The 23,234-nt window shown below is 43.0% G+C and overlaps 1 protein-coding gene across 3 annotated transcripts in view; it reads right to left on the bottom strand.

Annotated features, from left to right (window-relative positions):
- Window positions 1-23,234, bottom strand: part of NCK2 (NCK adaptor protein 2) — a 153,352-nt gene that overhangs the window by 79,250 nt on the left and 50,868 nt on the right. For all 3 annotated transcript variants that reach the window (XM_032176742.2, XM_032176741.2, XM_032176736.2), the window contains exon 2: window positions 1,081-1,253. The gene's annotated coding sequence lies outside the window, so the exon portion shown is untranslated. The remainder of the gene's footprint in view (window positions 1-1,080; window positions 1,254-23,234) is intronic.

The following is a 23,234-nucleotide window of genomic DNA, read 5'->3' on the forward strand; positions in this document are numbered from 1 at the left end:
TGATGGCCAGTGATGATGAGCATTTTCTCATGTGACTGTTGGCTGCATAAATGTCTTGAGAAGTGTCTGTTCATATCCTTCGCCCACTTTTTGATGGTTTTTTTTTCTTGTAAATTTGTTTGAGCAAATTAAAGTTTTTAAGGAAAGCTAGTGTTATTCTTGCAGTTTATTCTGAGACAAAAGCTCTGGAGGTGAAAATGTATCTTCTCATACAGCACTTCTTACTGCCCAGCCAGAAACAGAACACCGGATTAACTGCACCACCAAACAGCAATTCATATTTTAAGTGAAACGTCTCGAGCTGTTAGGGCTAAGAAATATTTTTGTTACACAGTGACATGTTTTTGTCTGATACCTGTGGTGATAGCACCACTGGGTCCCAGAATCCACATGCTGCATCACAGTTATGATTTTATTGTAACATACACAAGTAGGTTTTTCATATGAACAGGTAAAACCTTCCTGAGAATCCTTCAACTGCCTGCATCTCATTTGATATAGATTTTTTTTTTTTTTGAGACCAAGTCTTGCTGTGTTGCCCAGGCTGGAGTGCAGTGGTGTGATCTTGGCTCACTGCAACCTCTGCCTCCCAGGTTCAAGTAATTCTCCTGCCTCAGCCTCCCGAGTAGCTGAGACTACATGTGCATGCCACCATGCCCAGCTATCCTTTGATGTAGATTTATCTTCTCAGCATCAAAGCTGGAATCCAACCTTTCCTAGACTGAAAGCACCAGAAAAGTGTTTATTTATCCTTATACTCCCTGTCCCATACACAATACAGGGGACCAGGATTTGTTATGGATTCAAGAGTCAGTACATATCTGAGTGTGGAGGTACCTGTACTGTCTTACAGGTTGTAGGTGTCTACCATCCTGCTTCCTGGCTACATACTCAGAACCATCACACACTAAAGCAGGAGCAGAGATAATCTAATTTTTTCCCTCATTGAAAGCTTAAATTTAATATGATTCAACAAATCAAGGCTACACTGACTCATATTTTACTAAACTTACTGTCCAAATTAAGCATTTGAGGCAAAAAGCTGCAACTTCTGTTTTAAGCAGAAAACTGCAGACTTACCTTTGGCACACAGTTGAGAGGTGACTGGCAAAACGCAGAACTCTTCAAAACGATGACGTTTTCAGCTAATTACACCTCTGAAGTTACAAAACTGCAGGGATTTCTCCAAATTCTCAAATCCAGCAGAGAATTATAATCTGGGACGTTGCTTGTATACAAGGAACACATGAAATCTAAAAAGAAAGAAGCATATATTAGGTCTGCTTGCTTGATTTTAAGTAACCACTTTTAAAAATAACTGGTTATTTACTTGCCTAAAACCAATGTGGTTTTTTTTTTGTTTTTTATTATTTATTTTTTTGAGACAGGGTCTCCTCTGTCACCCAGGCTGCAGTGTGGTTGTTTGATCTTGCCTCACTGCAACTTGCACCTCCTGAGCTCAAGTGATCCTCCTGCCTAAGCCTCCCCATTAGCTGGGACCACAGGCATGTGCCGCCACCCCTAATTTTATGTATTTTGAAACCAATGTTTTAAATATATCCCAGAATAAAGCTGCTCTGTGCCTAAAGACCTCCATCAACACACATGTCCTCCCTCTTCCCACCTTTCATTCCCTGGGCAAGCTCTGACACTCAGGTGGGGAGGGCCAACCACACATCCGGTGAACAGCAGGTGGAAGGAGGTGATGGGGTGTGGGGGGACAGCCAGCCCACAATCAAGGGACCTCAGCTCCCAGTCCCTTCCAGACTTCCTCCTCCCAATGATCCCCACCTTTAAAAGCCTCCCAGAAATAAAAGGGAGTCTGCCAATTGGAAAGGTGGCCAGTCTGGGAGTCTAATGAGGGAGAAGGGTTACAAAGGGCATGGATATTGTTTAGAGACTCGTTCCTCTCTTTGAGGTCTGTTGCACCAGCCATTTATTAAGAAGCCACCAACTGGACCCATAGCCTTGAGCTAAAAAGCACTCCTGCTTTCAAGACTTCTGAGATGAACACTCCAAGACTAGAAGGAAGTTAAGATGAGAGGCGTCTGACAAAGGTGACCAGCGCCCTCCTGGTTGTGGAGAGCTGGCTGCTGCATTATGTTCACTGCACTTGGTAAATATTTTCAGTCCTTGACTAACGTTTTCGAGGGGACCCTGGAGCACTCTGTGGACTTCAAGTGAGTTCACTGACATTTTTAATTACATTTCAAACCCAATGGGGATCTGTCTTGACAGTTCACTCAGAGAAGATCTATTAATTCATTCCTAGCATGATTATGACCCAAAATGTTAAATACCCCATAGAAAAATCGAATTCTATTTTAGTCAAAGAGAAGAAGATAATTCAAATACATCTACCATAAAAATGTTATAAGGCAAGTTCATAAATTTTGATTTGAAAATTAATTCCTTTTTATGTATTCTCTAGCATTATTTTAAAGGCCACATCATTTTAATATATATATAATTTAAGGCAAGGAAAAGGTGATGGCCAAACATAATGGGAATACATCTTTGGGCAAGACGTTCAAACGTATACTAGGCAGATTGCCCTTCTCTCTGTTAAGTGTTTATAATAAAATGACAGGTCCTCTCGAAATGCAAGTATTGGAATCTGAACTCAGTTCTTGACCAAGAGTTCTTGTTTCTCATGCTGACACCACTGAAGAAAGCCATCAGCACAGGGCGATGTGCTGGGCACCAGACCCCAAACACTACCTCTGTATGTGTCATTTTCAGGGGCTATTATAAACGTAAGTTGTATTGTTAAGATTTTAATTGGGAAGTGAATTTGCCCAGAGTCTGCCTTCCACAGGCAAATGCAAGGAATTGTTTATGCGGTTGTTTGGGCTGTCCAAATACAGGCCTCCCCCTGTGTGCCCTGTGTCTCATGAGTAATATGATTTAATCCTTCTGATACACTGCCAGGATGGATTCTAATGCCCAAATTTACAGAGGAGTTTACTTTCTCAGGGACACTAAAGGTTTTTTCCAACCGACTGGAGAGTGAGGAATCACTCAGGCCTTGGACTCCGGATGAGTGGGCTTTGCACATCTCTAATCTCTCCTGCATGCGAACAGAGGAGAGTCTCCTTATGCCAACAGCAAACCAAAAGCCTGAGCAGCTTCTCTGCCAGACCCCGCAAAACAACAATGAGCTGGATTTAGAACTTGAGCCCTTTGATACTAGGCACAGTGGGCAAGTCAGAACACGGCCTCTCCAAGCACAATCAGTAAAGGAAAAGCCAGACAGAACGGAGCAGGACTTGAACTAATGCAGCAGTTCCAACAAAAGTGAGGCTGCTGAAAATCCACTGAAAGGTGCCAGTGGCCATCTGGGATTCAAGTGTAAAACGTGAAGGTTGCATGCAATGTTTTCCTTGAGAAAAGCATTCCACTGACAAACTGTCAATGTGTTAAGTGTACACCCTAAGTAGAATAAAACATGGTGATCAACATCTCTCCCTGGGTTTAAATGAAGACTGCCCAAGTTTAACATGGGGCTCTTAGCTTATTCAAAACCTGTGTTAAGGAAGAGCATTTCAAAGCAGGTCTTAATTATAATCGGTGATCGAAATCCATCAGGAAAGTACACACTTTTGTGCAAAAAAATAGTACCAGCCTGAAAGATAAACACCTGTAAGGTCACTTGGACTGTAGAAGGCCCTCACCAAAGGATTCAAGGATTTTCTACAGCCAGCTTCAAGACAGGAATATATAGAAGGGGTGTGTGCTTTTCTCTAAAAGTACTTCACTAGCACTACATGCATCTCCCTTTAGAAACAAAAAAAGAAGGGAGAGCTGGAAGGCAATTAACACTGATACCGTACGTATCTCTTCATTTTAATTTGGATCCTTAATACTACAAAATTTTACCATTGCAAAATCCAAGGGATTATCTGAATTCTCTGTAACCTTAAAATTTGCTTTTTTTCCACTAAAGCCACAACCCAGGGTTTTCCAGTGTTTTCAGCAGCACTTGGCTGCAGTGTTAGGCGAGTGTGCTGAGCACTGCCAGGCCACACTACTTGCCCCAGGCGCAGGGCCAGGCAGTGAGACTCCCCACTGCAAGCAGTCGTGGCCGATTCTGCATCCCCAATGCCTGTGTGGTGCCGGCGCAGTGTCTTCTGCTGCACCTGGGCTGGTTTCCTCCAACTATCAGCATCTGAGAGGGATGTCCAGTGATGAGGTCCCTGACTAAGGCAACTCCAGAGGAGCAGTTCGGAGTTAAGAAGAGAGTTATAAGCCTTGTTCTGATGACAGCCCAAGGCTGTGAGCTTTGCCGGCATAATACTGCTGGGTGCTGTCACTCAACCTGTTTTTGAGGTGGCCTATTTGTCCAGAAAACTGAAGTCACCAAGAGGCTAAAGTCAGTCTTCAGGAGGCTCAGGGAATCCCTCCTCTCCCACTCTCCAACTGAAAGAAACAGTGACAGGCTGGGAGAAGAACATGCTCTGATCCCAGTGAGACACTCGCCGTGGCTTCACCTTAGCATCAGCTGCAAGAATCGTCACAGCAACCCTGGGAGATACATCTTATCATTCAGCCCAGGAACCAAACGACCAGATGTCCCACAACCAGAATTTGAATGCACACTTGTCTGATTTTAAAGCCAGAGTGCTCTTTCTCCTGACAAAGATCACCACGAAAGGGCTAGAACCTTGACAGTCACATTTTGCAAATCGCATCTGCTGCTGCCATCTGTCTGGGGTATCTGCCACACTGGGTGGCCGGCTCCAACCTCTCAAATCAGCTAGGAACCATGTCAGGCTACGTCAAGAAGCAAGCCCATGAATGTACACACACCAAGTTTGTTTTCAACGGTACTGCTTCTCTTAGATGTTAGCACAGGAGAAAAAGAAAAAAAAAAAAAGCCTTGTTGAATAGTGTCACCTGGCTAGGTCAGTAATGAGCAGATCTTGAACTTGGGTGTGTATCATAACCAAATCTAATCTGTGTTACACATGGAGAGAACCACTCCAGATCCCCAGTCTGTAGCCAGAGCTAAGGCAATTGTCCTTTTCCTTTTATTTAAAAAGAAAAACAAAAAAGCATAGGATTAGCATAGGCCTCAGAGCTCTCAAATGCCTTGTCTTGCCCTTCCTCCTCCCTCCCTGACCAGGGAGGCCCAGCAAAGGCCTGCAAGCGGATCTCCAGTTCAGAGTACGGAGGCGGCAGTGCCAGCCCAACACAGCACGGGGTCAGCGCTGTCTGGGGGAATTCTGGCAGAGCTAGCTATATTTCATTCCTAGTGAACCACTTGGAAGAGAACCTTATTCAAGTGGGAAAAGGCTGGTTTCAGATACTGAACAAAGCTACACAAGTTTCTTTGAGTGGTTTGGCTAAAGTTCAACCCATGTGGACTGATACTGAGCAGCTTAGATGTGTTTATCAATCTGAAACTCAAAGGCGTCCAAGGAGATGACCTCAGCTGTCTCTTAATCATCCAGTACACAGTGGTTTCCAGGCAGGGTTGAGAAACAGCTGAAGTAGCTTCAAAAAGCCTCACTGCAATTAGATTTTTTACTCACGATAAAGCTGTCCTGAAAAGTAAAAATATCAAGTTTTTCTGCACTGGGCTGAAATTATATCAATTCCATATATTAGTGCTGGTTAACAGGTTAATTAGAAGTTGGTTAATGAAAACAGGAGGGAAAAAAACAGAACTAATTTCTAATTCTCTAGAAAGCCAAAGAGTGGCCAAGGCGGCTGTTTGCAGGAGAAAGGTGACTGATCAGAGTTTAAGGTCTGTCAGTTCTAGGTTCGGGAATAATGATTTCTGCCTTCAAATACTCCAGGAAACAGCAAGCAGTAGGTCAATCGATGTGCCGAACCCCTATTAACCTTAATAAGGGAGGCACCAGGTTCAAGAGGCTGAAGAGACCCAGAGCCAGCCAGGGTTTTATTGGGGCTTACATAGAAGGGAGAGAGTCCAGTGGCAGCACGCTGGACAGGAGACCCGCACCCGCCTGCAAGCATCATGCAATTTATGTAGCATTTTCACTTAACACACTCCCTGACCAAGGACCTCCACCTGGCATCCTTCATGCAACCCAAAACTCAGGGCCTCAATCACACCTGTTCCACGAGACAAGCTGCAGGGACTCAGATGCTCCTTAAAGGACTGAATCTCCAGGCTGGCAACTTCTGGATTCCCTAGCTAGGAACACACATTCAAGTGCGTCTGCCACACAAGGTCATTCTAAGGGTCTGCTTAAGTTATTGCTGTCAGGTGAGTTACCCTACATCATCCATATAAAATGAGAAGCAAAATACAAGCCAGAAAAGGAAGCAATAAGGCCATGGGTCAGGATGGCAGGGCTGTAGGCCTGACTCGGTCACCAAATGCCTCTCTGTTCCCTCATCTACCACCCCAGACACTCAACTCCAATCCTATATCTTTGGGACATTTGGGAATGGACATTATCAAAAATTGATGATGTGGTGCCAAAAATGTATCAAAGCTTACTAATAGAAGAAAGCCATAATGCAAATCTCTTTTTTTTTTTTTGAGACGGAGTCTCACTCTGTCACCAGGCTGGAGTGCAGTGGTGCAATCTCGGCTCACTGCAACCTCTGCCTCCTGGGTTCAAGTGATTCTCCTACCTCAGCCTACCGAGTAGCTGGGACTACAGGCGTGCCCCACCACACCCAGCTAATTTTTTGTATTTTTAGTAGAGATGGGGTTTCACCATGTTGGCCAGGATGGTCTCGATCTCTTGACCTTGTGATCCGCCCACCTTGGCCTCACAAAGTGCTGAGATTACAGGCGTGAGCCACCGCGCCCGGCCCATAATGCAAATCGTAATATAAATTTAAGTTTTACAGTCTGCTGCGTAAAAATTCTAACATATATGAATTTGATTAGTGACAAATTTTGTAAATTTGTGACAAGGTTTGTAAAGGGTTTTCTTGATATATTTAATGCTAGCCTCTTAAATCCAGCAGAATTCCATTCTCTAAAAGGTCTGCCCAGGTGTTTCTCTAAGGTTTTTCCCCTAGTCCAAACTGCTAGTTGTCTTTGTAATCAGCATAAAAACCTTGCTATACATCTCAGTGCCATAACTAGACAATTTAATTACATATCGGCTTTTTAACAGGTTCACCAGCATTTTATTAAGCATGCACAGGATTCAGCCATTGTCTACGTAGTGACAACACCAGTAAAAAGCATGCCGACAAAAATAAACTGTAAACACTAAAAGGCACTACCAAATAAAAACCGTGCAAACCCCCCTTTTTATGAAGGAAGGAAAGAGGGAGGAAGGAGTGAGGGGTCAGGGAAGCAAATCCTGTTTTTCTCCCTCTCCCTCCCCCTACTGCCAGCTTGCTTGTGTGCTCGCTCGCTCTCTCTCTCTCTCTCTCTCATACACACACACATTTTGTTTTTTTTTTCAAATAGCATCTTGAGAAGCAAGCCAGAAGGTGAGACACAACTATTGTTAACACATTTAGGAAGTAGAATCAGGGGTGAGAAGGGTTAATTTCTATAACATCTGAACTTTTATAATATGTTTTACTTTGGTAGTTAAGCACAGCTTTAGATAAAATTCCACACTCCTTTCCCCGTTTCTATCACTGCATCCTCTGCTGAGGCCCAGGAATGAAGAGTGGGGCTGTGTGTGCTCTTCCTCCCTTCCTCGCAGCCCCGGCCTGTCACTGAGCAAGTCCTCAGCACCCACTCTCCTTTCAGGCCCCTTCTGTCGTCACAGCCCTCCACTACTAACATGGTCCACTTGCTCCCTTCCCTGCCTGCCATCTCCCCCTCAGTTTTGGGGACTGCCTTCCTCTTCTTCTAGCAGTGCTCAGTGGGTGAGGTAAGATCTCTCATTCAAGAAGTTCTTCAAAAGCCCCTCCTCCAGGAAAACCTCCTGGGTGGCTCCATGGACAGTTAAACACTCTTTCCTCCAGGTTCCCTTAGCACCTTATACAGTACTCATTACTCTGTGAATAAGTAATAAGTGCTTATATGGTACCGATTATACCATGAAGTGCATCCCATCTACTATGGGCTAAATTGTGTCCTTGCCCTACCTCCAAAAAAATTTATATGTTGAAGTCTCAACCCCCAGTACTTCAGAATGTGACAGTGAAAAGGTCTTTAAAGAGGTGGTTAAAATGAATCAGGGACCCTAATCCAATAGGGCTGCTGACTTATTAAGAGAGGAAGAGATACCAGGAGGGCATGCACGTTGAAAAGACCTTATGAAAACACAGCAAGAAGGCATCTGTCTGCAAGCTCTGGAGAGAGGCCCCAGAAGAAACCAACCCTGCTGAACCCTTGATCTTGGACTTCCAGCCTTCAGAACTGTGAGAGAATAAATTGCTGTGTAAGCCCCTCAGTCTGCGATACTTTCCCATGGCAGCCTGGGACTTTTGTGAGACTCAACCATACATACGTGTCACGACATATGACATACACAACAGGAACTTGAGAAACCTTGTGTGAGCAAATGCAAGGATGAGTGAATTGAAAGAACTCGAGGTCAAAACCACCAGGTGACCCACACTTTACCTACCAGGCATCTCCTCTTGCACACCAGAAAGGAACTGATTCTCCCATTTTCAACACCTATTCATTCTTCAAAACCCAGTTTAAGCACTCAGGCTAGCTTCCTGGGCCAAGCTCCTGCATCACACTGTAACATAGCCATGCCATTTTGCATTTGAATTGTGATGTTTCACTACATGCAAAAATACTTTCTCATCCAATCTCAACAATTATACATGCAGTCACACCCCAGCCCTCACAAGATGGCTACGGCAAATCACAAGCAAAAATTAGTTTGCCCATAAACACTTTAGTGCTTATCACCAACAGATAAGCACAATTCCAGTATCACACCCCACATCATAACCACTTCTTTAATATAAAGCTCATATCTCATTAGTGTCCTGATTTTCCTGTCTCATAAGTGACTTTCTATAGCTGACTTACTTGAATCAGGATCCAAGTCATGTCCACAAATTACAATTTGTCTCTTAAGCCACTTGAAGTCGATTTTATTTTAATGACAATGCATTGAAGACACTGGGTGATCTGCCCTGCAGTCACGTGGCATTCCGTCCCTCTGGTGTTTTTCACGTGCTCCCCAGCCCTGGCATTTGTAGGAAACTGGCAGTTACTCCTGGGGGCTCCTTCAATGAGAGATCCTTTCTGAAGAGTGGAGAACCAGCACTGACTATGTGCTTTGCACTGAGAACCACCCGATTAATCCGTGATTTAGTAAATGAAACAAGTTAGAGGTGCTAATGTATCAGGGAGTCCAGCCCTTGTCCTTAGTTCTTTCCAGGCTCTCATTTTCAAATGGGATTTTCTACAGGGTCCATGGCCCTTTTGAAGCCTTTCCAGAAGAAAGGAAAAGCCTCATTCTACTTTTCCAACTGGGATAAGGTATATGAAAATTTAAGGCTGAAAGTTACAAAATCATCTTAAGCATTGAATGATGTCATGTTCTTTTCTTAAGAAACAAAGAGGCCAGGCGCAGTGGCTCACGCCTGTAATCCCACCATTTTGGGAGGCTGAGGTGGGTGGATCACAAGGTCAGATCAAGACCATCCTGGCCAACATGGTGAAACCCCGTCTCTACTAAAAATACAAAAATTAGGTGGGCATAGTGGCATACACCTGTAGTCCCAGCTACTCAAGGGGCTGAGGCAGGAGAATGGCTTGAACCCGGGAGGCGGAGGTTCAAGTGAGCTGAGATCGCACCACTACACTCCAGCCTGGCAACAGAGTGAGACTTCGTCACAGACAGAAAGAGAGACAGAGAGAGAGATAGAGGGGAGGGAGGGAGGGAGGAAGGAAGGAAAAAAGAAAAGAGAAAAGAAAAGGAGAGAGGTTGAAAAAAACAACTACCTTGTGGGTCAGATCAGCCTCTGCAGGGGCTCAAGGGCTGCCCGGCATGACTCCACCAACTCCAGGAGGCTGGTGTCACTGATGGTCACCCTCACACCACCCTAGGAAGGAGGCATTTTATGTCCCCAAGTGACCCTACTGAGAAACATAATGCCATTTTACACTTCTCAAATTATATAGATATTAGCTGTATGCTACTAAATAATTTTTTCCCTAGAAAGGAAAATTTGCACTTTTTATTTCTACAAAGAACACTAGCATTGTCTTATGTAAATCGGAGGGCTTTCCCATAGCCCAGAATTAATCAAATCAGAAACCTCAAAACCTTTATTTCCCCTGCCCTCCAAGGAGAGCACCTGGGTGTGATTTTAGAACCACCTACTAATCTTAGAGAGAACATGATGTCTGCGAGTGCTGCCCTCCACACACATGCGCGTCACAGGACAGAGACATCCAGAGTGAGCTGTTCCGGTCAGGGCCCAGGTTCTAATTAACTCAGGATTAGGCAGCTGGGTCCTCCAAGGAGCAGGCTACAAGGGCTGATGCAAATTTTGGTACTCCAGGGATTCCAAGTGTTACTCAGACTCTACCTTTATTCCAGATTACATCATGGGTCATTTGAAAAGTCACAATAGGACTCTTCAGCATGAGGGTGTGGGATAGGATGTTTTATGGCAATTAGACAAAGGGATGGGCTAAGAAAGACTAAGATCACCCAGTGACCATGGGCATCTGAGAAGTCCCTGCAAATGTGGAGAACAACGAAACTCTGGAGAAAAAGGTTCAGGAAGATTCCGTAGGATGGTTGGTTGGTTTTTTTTTTAATTTTGTAAATTACTGGTAACTGCGAAGCCCCCTATGGAATGGGATTTGCTTCTAAGAAACTGAAAATACCTCACTGCATGTTATCCTCTTCCTCTGATAAGCACTGAATCAACGTGATTTTTTCCCTCATTAAGTAGCAGAGATATTCACATAGATATTACAGTGTCCCATAAATGAATTCCATAAAATTCCATCAAATGTGGAATAAAAAGAAAATTTAAGATTTCCCATTTAAAAGTGGCTAATAAAGATATGGAAACAATCTAAGTGTTCACTGATGAAGAAAATGTGATACGTGGCCGGGCGTGGTGGCTCACGCCTGTAATCCCAGCACTTTGGGAGGCCAAGGTGGGCAGATCATGAGGTCAGGAGATGGAGACCATCCTGGCTAACACGGTGAAACCCCGTCTCTACTAAAAATACAAAAAATTAGCCGGGCTTGGTGGTGGGCACCTGTAGTCCCAGCTACTCGGGAGGCTGAGGCAGGAGAATGGCATGAACCCGGGAGGTGGAGCTTGCAGTGAGCTGAGATTGCACCACTGCACTCCAGCCTGGGTGACAGAGCCAGACTCCATCTCAAAAAAAAAAAAAAGGAAAGAAAGTATGTGATATGTGTGATATGTACACACACACAAGCACACACACACATACATATACAAGGCTGAGCATCCCTAATCTAAAAATACAAAATCCAAATTGCTCCAAAATCTGAACATTTTTGAGCCCTAACATGATGCTGCAAGTAAAAAATTCCACACCTAACTTCATGGGAAGGACCACGGCGAAAACGCAGGCACACAGCACAGTTTACCCAGCACCCCCAAGAAAAAAAATAAAATTACCTGCAGGCTATGAATATAAGGTGTACGTGAAACATAAATGAATTATGTGTTTGGACTTGGCTCCATCCCCAAAACCTCTCATTATGTATATGCAAATATTCCAAAATCTGGAAAAATCCAAAACCTGAAACATTTCTGGTTCCAGGTATTTGGGTTAAGGAATTCTTAACCTACATATACACATACACAAGAATATTATTCGGTCCTAAAAAGAGAAATCCTGCCATTTGCAATAACACAGATGAACCGGGAGGACATTATGCTAACTGAAGTAAGCCAGGCACAGAAAGACAAATACTGAATGATCTCATTTATATGGGAATCTAAAGAAGTCAAATTCATGGAAATAGAGAATAGAACGGTAGTTAACGGGGACTGGAAGGTAGGGAAAATGGGGGGATTTTGGTGGATGGGTACAAAATTTTGGTTATAAAATGAGTAAGTTCGGGAAATTTAATTTAAAATGTTTAATTTTAAAAATAAATGAAATTTTAAAAGGCTAATAGTTATAAAAATTTAACTTACAGAAAACATTACTATTCCAATTAAATAGAAATTTTACTATCACTGTGTTTTTAAAGTATGTTTAGCTTTAAGTATACTTAGTTCTTAAAGTACAATTAGTTTTTAAATATTCCTGAAATGGTCAAGGTATGTTCATCCACATTCTCCTCAAATGCTGGACCCTTTCATAACTCTCTGCCCTAGCGTCTGCTATTTCCTCTCCATACTGGGAACATCTTTGCACCTCAGTTTCCCAATGCCATCGTGCAATCAAATCCAACTCACCATTCAGGAAGGAACTCAAATGTGCTCTCTTCTAGGAGACTGGCCTCCGTGCCCATAAAAAGCACCATTTTATAATATCAACTGTCATTTACATAACTGTCCAGATAGGAAGAGCCTCTGGGAAGGGACCCTAACTTTTTCATGTCCTGATACCCATATGGGGAGGCCCATGGCAGGCTCTGGATAAAATGACTCTTCTCCCCCATTTATGGTTCAATAAACTTCCACTTCCTTAGTTCCATCTATAAGATCAGCTGTGACTTTCCAGTACCCTGCAGTAGTTAGTGCCATGTTAGGCCCTGAATCCTTGTCCCCCAGTTTTCAATCTAAGACACCCTGACTCCCTTACACCACTGTGCCTCTGAGCCAGGCCATGAATATCAACGTGGAGCCTTAAATATAGGTAATAACATACCTATGCCAAAACCACACAATGGTTCTGCTTACATATCATATTTCTTAATTTCAAGGATATAAGTTTAGTTTTCTTATTTCATTTAATCAATTTGCAAGCGGTCAATGAAGAGGGACAGAATCAAAGAGTAATTCTAAATTCTAAAGCTCAAAAGCATATATATGCCTTCCTATGGCAGCTGCCCAATTAATGTCATCCATAAAGCCATTCAAATACTGTGTCTGGGCTGAAATCCAATTAAGCCATTTCTGTCTGAATATCCCCAAAGAGCCTCCTGCTGAGCTCAAAGTGGAAATCATCATAAATGCCAGATTAGCTGTGTAAGCACTTCCAAAGCCAAAACCAGACAAGAGCATGAAAACCTACATGCCTAGCCTTTTAACTGGGCACAAAGACAGAAAAGACATTCAGTGACCATCTGGCAAAAAGTCAAACCCATTTTCTTGTCCAGCCAGGTCTTCTCAGATAATCCTCACCCAGTGCAAGCATCAAAGAAAAGCGCTGGTCCATTCATTTACACACATTTTGAAATGATCAACTTCAGCTTCACAATGAAATTTTGTGCAGTGAGGAAACAGGGCCAGAAAACATCTCAAGCTTTCTCTAGACTCAAAATTTTACTGAACCAACCCCTTATAGAGTACACCCTTGAAATTAGTAAATCCTGAGAGTCACCACTGCCTCTATGCATATAATTTGCCCCGTAAAAATGGGCAAGCAAAGCCAAAACCTAACTGAGAGGCAGAGGGATGGCAGAGATGCACCTAATATGTTAATTTACTCCTCTGTCTTGCAATCCATGACTCAGATTCACAACTCACAAGGCACAGAGTATCCTCAGCTTACATGCAACAGCCAGAACCAGGAGTGTTTTAACCACATATTCCAGAAACAGAAAGGCTCTGGCCTGACTATTCATTCCAAACAGACCCTGCCTGAGACCTACTTAATTAGAACATCTGCGGTTTATAAAAGCTTCTAGGTGGTTATGAGGCCCAGCCCCATTCAGAAGCACTACTCTAGAGAAAATAAGAGAAACTGAAGAGGAGCCAATTCAAGAAAGCCTTATTCTCTAAACCCTCATAACTGGACCACAAGTGTGAAAGATGACTAACCTGGGTGTGAAGCTGGCAATGTCTCTGCACATGATGCAGGGGCATGAGGACTTGCTTTGAAACTGGATGCTAATGCCAGTTCCGCACTTTCCTAGCTATAGATATTGAAGGCTGCTAATTAACCTCAGAAACTAGGTTTCCTTGGAGACAATAGCAGTCACCTTGTTGGTAGAATGAAATCAGTCACACGTATTCAATGAAAATGTATTGCACAACTGCTGTGTGCAAATGCTGTACATACATAAGGCACAGCACAGAAGCGGCCCTTCTTAAGGAGCTCAGCCTAGTTAGAGGTCAAAGTCAAATAGGAGACTACATAGCAGTGCCTATTTATGATATCTGCTGCAAGAAAACGTGCCTGTAAAAAACAGCAGCTAAAGTTTTCTAGGTAACTTCTAAAACACATGTGTGCTATCTAAAATATCTGCCTTAGAATTTAAAAACTTGATGGAGACAAGCAAAATAAATGTTTATATTAACAATCATCTTAGATAAAAACTAATTTGTGATACAGTAGAAAACAAGCCTAACCTTGCTTTCCCAAGACTGACCTTCAAAGCTAGGGGAACTATAATCTCTTCTCTAAGGAATACCATCCTAATTTGAAAAATGACTATAAGGTTTCCTAAACCTCACCATCCCAATATTGCTCTCTTCTAGAAAGACTTCAAGTTAATTCATCCAACAAGTATTTACTGAACCCCTGCTAGCACTGTGCTTGGTGCTATACAACAACAGACATCACTGACACCACCTCACCCCGAGAAAGAAGCAGATGAAACAGACAACTGGGAGGCAAGGGGAATTCCAGATGATCAGTCATCATCCATGGCCCATGTATGTGACACATGGGGGCAAACAAGGATGTTGCTACGGTTTGAATATCTGACTCCTTCTCATGTTGAAATCTGATCCCCAGTGTTGGAGGTGGGGCCTTAAGGGAGGTGTCTGCATCACGGGGGCGGATCCCTCATGCATGGTGCCTTCCTGGTGGTGATGAGTGGGTTCTCACTCTATTTAGTTCCTGTAAGAAGTGATGGTTAAAAAGAGCCTGGCACATCCCTCCTCTCTCTCTTGCTTCCGTGTTCTCGCCATGGGATCTCTACGCATCGGCCCCCTTCACCTTCCTCCATGAGTGGAAAGCAGCTTGAGGCCCTCACCAGCAGCAGATGCTGGCACCATGCTTCCTGTACCTCCTGCAGAACCGTGAGCCAAATAAGCCCTTTTCTTTATAAATGACCCAGCCTCAACTATTCCGTTATAGCGATGCAAACAGACTAAGACAGATGTCCACTATGGAAAATGGAAATGCAATGCTAAAGGCATGTTAAGGATGCCTCTGCAGGCAGCACCATCCCTGCACAGTGGGCCCACCCTCCCACACCACATTTGGGCAAGTGATTTCTGAGTAGAGGTAGAGGGTGCGTGCACATCTTCCCGTTCCACTTCATCACACCAGTTTCCGTCCATTGTTCAGCTTCTCAAGAGTCCTAAATCCTGGCTCACTCCCAGATGATCCCCATTGCTCTAACCATGAATCGTCTGCAAATCTGATAAGCAGGTTTCCAGCTCTTCATCCAAGCTGCTATACAAATCATGGTCAAAGGCAGTAGGCATCTGAGGCCTTCCTGGAGGAGCACTGAACCAGCAGGTGACAGGGCATGGCTGTCCAATCGCTACCAATCTACAAAACAGTTCTCCATGCAGGGAGATGGGCCTGCAGCCTGAGCTGGTGAACACACACTGGCTTTGGAATGCAATGCCAGTTCCATCACTTTCTCTCAGCAAGACGACTAACTCTAGAGCTGGATACTCTAAAAAGCGCCCTGTAAAGTCCCATGTGCTTTTGGTGCACACTCACAGAAAATGTCACTTTGTTCCCCCAAGTGGACATGAAAATGACTCTCATTATAAAAGGGACTGAACCGAGGGCCACTCTGCCCCCAAACACCCAGCCCTTGGGATGAGCCTGCCAAAGAACAATCCCGAGGCTGCTCTCACAGGGTAGATAAGAAGCCAAGCAGGAGGCAGCAAGACAATGCGGATGCAGGTCAGACCATCCCTCCTCCTAACTCCAGCTTTCCTTGTGCCATGGGCCCCTCTCCTCACTCGACTGCTACAGCCAGCACGTGACAAAGGTCTCTGTCATGCTTTGTCCCTCAGTCTTTCTTCTTTTCTGTTAATGTTGTGCACTTTGTTTTGTGTAAATAGACGGTGCGAAGAAAAAAAAAGAAAAAAGCACATCCCTCAACCATGTGCTGGTGCACACGATGACATGGGGGAGGGGGGAGGCAAGCCGAGTGAGCTGGTCAACAGACATAAGGGCTGCAGCTGGGGGATCTCTACAATGACGTCCAACAAGGGGGCAAATGATCACAGTCCTGTCCCCAAGGAGATGACAGCCTGGCAGGCCTCTAGCCAGTGACCAGGGTTGGAGGGGAGGTCCCAGGGTAAGGAGGCATGTTAACACCACAGATTTATGGGACACTCACCTAAGAGGGTCCAACCTCACCAGACACCCTGCAGACAATCAAGCCACACTGCATCAAAGAGAAGAAATGCTGACGGGCTCAGCACGCCCAGCTTTCATCTCCATTCAGTAATCTGTTTAAGTATCTCTTCCCTGCTTCTGCTTTTTTCTACATCTAGAAAATTAGAACATTTGCCTGTCTCCAATCTTCTGACACTTCTCCTCTCCTTCAAGGCCCCTCAAAGAATACTAACGGGTCTTCTGCCAACCACCTGGACTGTAATCCCGTGGAACCTCAAGCTTGGATTGAAAAGCAGCAAGGTGCTCTCCCACTCACTTTCTCCCATGTTGAGCTTCAATTCCTTCTTCATGACATTTGTTCTGAAGGCTCTACTTTCAAGATTTTCTTTTTGACAAACAAAACAAAACACAGATGTTCATGAAAGTTGATCAACTGTGCTCCTGCAACTGGTCCCATCAGAAACCAAGCACCAAACCCACTCTCTCGGGTCCATTTATCTCAAACAGACCAAAAACAGGATGAACATTTCTTGTTCTTAGGCCTTAGTAGAACTTTGAGACTAACCCCATCTCAGCTGGGTTTCCGCCTTCTATGGGCTAATCACACACACATATGCCACTCTCACGTAATCCTGAATTGTATTCTATTTTCCTTGGCCTTCAGCATTCAAGTTTAAAGCTCAGGAACTGTGCACCTCAGAATTTCATGCTCTAAAGAGGAAAGGAAACAGATGAATGCTAATGGCAATCATTTACCAACCCTATCCTGGGTACCACAGACCAGACTAGGCCCTCTTCATGCACTATCTCAATGAATCTTTACAACAAGACGACACCTCATTACCCCGTTCACAGCAGAGAATTAGGTGGCGTGCACAGGGAGGACAGAGAACAAGGTGTGCAGTTGGAACCGGAGCCTGGTGACTCAGGAGCCCCTCCTTGGTGTTCACTCTGGGCTTGTGGCCCCCGTGCCGGAGACTAGGGAGAGCCAAACTATATGGTGCAGCCAGGCTGCATGGCTGCATTGACCCTCTCTTCTCACAAAGCAAGGGCTCAGGAGGAAAACTGTCATGGTCTCTGTCAAATGCTGGTACAAAGACACATCTAATGATGCCACATGATCAAAGACGGTGTTTCCAAATGACAGATTTCCTTATTACCAGAAGCTACGCTGACCAAAGGAAACTCCTGGGAGGGATTCTTACAAACTCTGCAAAACGTAGTGTTTGAGTGTTTCTCTCACTGTTAAAAAAAAGTTATATCATTAATAATTTTCAATCAAATTCCCTGATCCTGTCTCCATAGCCAAGAACACAGTGGCAAGATGGTGGAGGGGAAGGCCAGGTAAGGACCAATGGCTTCTTGAAATGGATCCATCTTAACCACTTTTAGGCTTGAGGTAGAGGGAAGCATCCCTCCATGCCAAAACAATCCAGTGACCTTTGGGCTGCTATTGTACCATTTATGTAAACATGGTAATTAGCTTTTTATAGGCTTTCATATAGTGGTATTCTGTTTTGTTTTTCTGCTTTGAAATAATAGAAGTTTTCAAATAACTCATCAGCTCGTGTTTGGTGTGGCAGATAAAGAGACAGACTAACGAAACACTAGGAAGCAGGAACATGGGAAACAGACCCAGAGGCCTCTGGGAATTCAGTATACGATAAAGGCACTATCTCAACTCCCCAAGGAAGAGACTGCCTACTCAATAAATGGCCATCTGAAAGAAAGCTGGAGCCACATCTCACACCCCCAACAGGATAAATTTCAAAGGCATCCAAGATTTACAATGAAAAAGTGAAAGTATAGAAGGATGTATGGAAAACACCCTTTATAACCCTGAAGGAAGAACTTTTTTTTTTTAAACCTAGGACTCAAATTCCAGAAACCATAAAAGAGGGATGAATTCAACTACATAAATATAAAAAATTTTCTTACATGATAAAATATACCACAGGTAGATTCCAAAGCAAATAAAAAGCTAGGAGAAAACATTCGCAACTTAGGACACGAAGGACAGATAGGACACAGCGAGAGCTTCTTAAACTTGACAAAAGAAAAGACCAGCACACCAAGAAAAATGTGGGCCAAGGAAAACCAGGTAAGAAAATATAAGGCCTTCAAACTGATGAAAAGGGACATCCGAACTTCACTAATATGACACTAAGATATCTCCTCTCACCTTTCAGACCACTGGAGATCAGAAAGTGTGATGACAACAACCTGGTATAACTTCCTGACTTTCAAAACTGTACTGTGGTTAAGATGTTAACATCTGAGGAAGCTCGGCGAACAACTCAGAAAAATAAGGTAAGAACACTTTGTATTAATTTCCCTAAATGTATTTATCAATGAAGAACCATAGCTACTGCTTTGCTGCCTGGTTCATCTGCTTCAAAATAGACACCCACAGTTTATTTTCATTCTGTTGAGATTCACCGTCCACATAAACTTAATCACCAGCAACCTCAGTGCGTTAACCACAGGCTTCCCCCATCGAAGTAATCCATATATTTTTTCTTTAATCCAAGCTTACATGTACCTTTGGGGAACTTCACTATTCATATCTGATTATATGAATCAGATATGGAAGATGAAAACAATTTTAACCCTCATTTCTTCTCTCTAAACCAGACCCCAAACTGGTTCACTGTTTAAAGTGTACAATTCAGTGTTTTTTCTCATTGTTAAAAGCTAGACTTGTGGACAGATCTCTTCATTTTATAAAAAGAAAGAAGGAGAACACTGAAAGAAGAAAAAAAAATGACTCCGGTAACCCAGTTTCAAGAATATTCTGGATGTACAAACAAGAGGCCACGGTGAGGCTATCTGGGCTCCTAGGATAGGAGGGAGGCTTCCCTTGAAGTATGGTTTTGGCTAACTTATTTCTTACCTACACGTTACTCTTTCAAATACATTTTTTCAACAAAATCATCATATCAGAAGAAAACAAACATTACAACAAGCGAACATTAGCTCCTACTCCTTTCATAGAATATTAAATCCTAAAGATACTTATGTTCAAAAACACATCTTCTGGAAGCAGGGGATGATTTGAGTCTAAAATAGATGGATCAAAACCATAAATTAATAAAAATGTGGTTATAATTTCGTTCTCCTAGGAAATGAACCAAATCAGATCACTACAGCTAGTCAGCCCACTGTCAAACCTGACTTGGGACGATTAAACACTTAAAGATCTGCTGTTAGAGCCAGTAGCTTAAAAAAGTTGCGAAGCCATAAATTAACAAGCAGAGTCCATACCAAATTGCTGAAAGGGTTTTTTTTCATGCCAAATGTACAAACTGGCTTTCTAGAAGCATCTTGTTTCTACAGGAGGGCAAAAGCTGACAGGCGGCCACAACGTCAGGTGTTTTGTTTTAACTGATCATGGTTACGGAAGACTTTGCATCAGCTCACTAAGCCTAAACAGGGAGGCTCCACACAGTCGCTGCAAATCCAGCCACTTCCTGCCTCACTGTTACTACACTCATCTCCAACAGGCCACACAGGGACTCCACCCAGACCAGGCTCCACGCCCCACTCCAGCCATCCTGACCCTAAGACGCTGTCAAGAGAGCAGCCTCCCTCACATGTGTGCAGAGAATTTAAGAACCTCCCTTCTGCTAGTCTGCACAGCCTGGCAGCCTGCTGCTTGGGCATATTGATTTTTTCCCCCTTAGAAAGACCTGGAAACCATTTCTGCCCTTGCATTGCACAATATGGAACCGCATGGCTGGCAGTCTCTTCCGGTCCTAGAACTGTGAGTTCAACACACACCACCCAGAAATAGCACAAATTGGTTTTTATTTCCTGTGCAGAAAAGAAAAATCAGCCAAGGCTTCAGAATCCCATTTTAAAGGTTCCCCTTAAAACACTAGTATAGGAGCTGAAATAGGGGTGTCCTTTCTAAGACCCTGAATTTGGCCAGACAGAAAAGATTAGAAATCAATGTCAACTTTTTTCTTGTGGGTGGAGGAGATGCTGAAAGAAAAGATAGTGGTACAAACTGTGAGTCAAAGGCCTAAAAAGGATAATAAATTTTTATGTCTTAGAGACATAAAGTTAAAATAAAGAAGGGATTGTGATGACTAAATCCATTTCTGCAAGACTATGCTTGTTACCATCATCATAGCAAACACCCCAGCTAGCGGTACTGAACCAACCACAGATAAGTGCTGACACTTACAGGTAACATGCTTAATAAAATTTATTTTATCAAGCCAACTCCTGAGAGGGCAGACTAACCTGTGAACTGTCACCACTAATGTCTATAAGTGTTCTAATTATATATATTTCCTCTCCATGGAATCAAATGTATACTGCATTTACCTGCGTCAAAGAGAAATGCTGATTAGTTATTTTTCCAATTCATTTAATTCATCTGATAGAGGTATGAGAAAGTATAAGGAAAAAAAAAGAAAGGGAGTAAACGTGATGCCGAGAACTTCTGGAATAACACTAAACTACGGGATACTCTTCATTGCCAAATGCAAAAGGAAAAAAAGCACCATCTCCAGCCTTCCAGCTCCCGGGCTCAGTCCAGACGCTGCCCATCTGAACACATGAGTTCTGTGCCACACACTCGTGTCCCCAGGCCCTCTCTGCAACCAGTGCCAATAACACCCCATGTGCTCCCTCCTCCAATGCCCCCATTCATCCATATTTACATACATGACCCTTAAAACAGCAAAAACATTGAATTATTCACTCCTCTTTTTAGTGGAAATTGAATATTTCTTAAGATCCTAAAGTGAGGCAACAGGAAGTACAGAGATAAGATAAACTGACACAAACCCCCAGCACTCTCCTGTGTGCCATCAATGACAAAACAGCCTTGCAAGAGCAGCAAAGCCACCACTCTGCCCACCAGCCACATATACTTACACACGCCTGCAAGTGATTGTCTTTCAACCCTGAAGCCACAGTGCCCAGAGGGCGGCCAATTCATAGACTATCAACCTCAGTCACTTTCAACCCTGCAGTTGGTATTCCATGTGCATGCACCTAATGAAATTCTGCCTTCTTGAGACCTGTATCATAAAATAGAATTAGCTTTCCAAAAAAAGTTTGATTGCACATATCATTTATACCAGAGCAAACTACAATAGAGCTTTCAAATGCTAAACTGTTTTGCTCTTTTTACAAGACTGGTAATAAAGAATATATCATTGATGTTTTTCATTTTAAATGATTCATGTTTTCCTAAAGTCCTAGATGTAAATACCTAGTTTTACTGAAAAAGACTGGGGGGAGGGCGCGTGGAAGATGAGAGAGGATGGAAGATGAGAGGAAGTGGCGAAGGAAGGAAGTTAGGGAGGAGGGAGAGGTCTAGAGGGAGGAATAATAACTCAAATGCCTGATTGAACATGAGCAGCGTTTCTCACCAGGGGCATATTGACATTTGGTAATTCTTTGCCGTGGAGCTGTCCCCTTCATTGTAGGATGTTTAGCAGCAATCCACACCCTGCCTAAATTGGTGACAATCAACAATGCCTCAGACACTGCCTGCTGAATATCCCTTGGAGAATGAAATCACCCTGGCTGAGAACCACTGACCCAGCATACATGTAAACTAAATAGACCAAGTTTGTTAACAGCAAAAATAAGACAGGAATATCCATGTATTTTCTAACTCTTTTGGAATATGACTCAAATATTTATGCAGCAGTTGTTATAATTACCCCTTCCAAAATAACTAAATAAACAGGCCCATTCAGTTTAAATTAATATCATGATTAAGTTACAATATACCATATAATTAGAAAACCACCTTTGAACTCTTGCTTGGGAAAAGTGTATAGAGTATGCTATTGCTTATTTGAGGAAAAAAATATTAAAAATCTATCACTGTATACACATATGTGTTTGCTCACATTAAAAAGCAATAAATAGTATTATACATTTGTCCAAACCCATGGAATGCACAACACAAAGAGTGACCCCAAATATAAACCCTGGACTTTGGGTGATTGGTTTTTGTCAATGCAGGTTCATCCATAGAAATAAATGTGGCACCCTGTTGGGGATGTTGCTAGTTCTCGTGGGGGAACTGGGTATATGAGAAATCTCTGTACCTTCTGCTCAGTTTTGCTGTGAAACTAAAACTGCTCTAAAAAATAAAACTTTTTTTAAAAAGCAAGAAATAAAAAGGGAAAGAAAAAATATCTTTTAAAAATGGTGATGGAAAAGAGTAGGGAAAAAAGAGGATAGAGAGAGTAGTCATACAAAATAATCGTTCTCTGGACATAACCATCTTTGGCTGCGGAACCATGTGAATAGTTTAGATAATAAACTATTTGGGAGGCTGAGGCAGGAGAATAGCTTGAACCCAGGAGGTGGAGGTTGCAGTGAGCCGAGATTGCACCACTGCACTCCAGCCTGGGTGACAGAGCAAGACTCCATCTCAAAAATAAATAAATAAATAAATAAAATAATAAACTATTAACTTTCTTAAAGTCCAAAAATTAAAAGCAGAATGAAACAAACTAAACTATAAATTGAGTTGGTGGCTTAGGCATAGAGAGGAATTATCCTGAAAGACTTTGAAATACAATAATCTGACTGTATTTCCCCTGTGAGATAAACCCTAAGGACAAAAACATTTTCAGTTGTTTTCAGTACTTATATGGTTGGCAATTATATTGGTGGGGTTATTTTAAACATTTATATATACTGTATATAAATAAAATACACAAGCAAGCAAAAAAGTCATTACGTAACCGATCCTAGGGACAAAGATTTTCAGCATAAAGGAAATATAAAATCAAAGGACTCAGCCAGGCACGGTGGCTCACGCCTGTAATCCTACCACTTTGGGAGGCCGAGGCGGGCGGATCACTTGCAGTCAGGAGTTTGAGACCATTCTGGCCAACATGGTGAAATTTTAGAAAAT

Source organism: Hylobates moloch, unplaced genomic scaffold, assembly GCF_009828535.3.
Source record: "Hylobates moloch isolate HMO894 unplaced genomic scaffold, HMol_V3 SCAFFOLD_15, whole genome shotgun sequence".
In the NCBI taxonomy this organism is placed as follows: Eukaryota; Metazoa; Chordata; class Mammalia; order Primates; family Hylobatidae; genus Hylobates; species Hylobates moloch.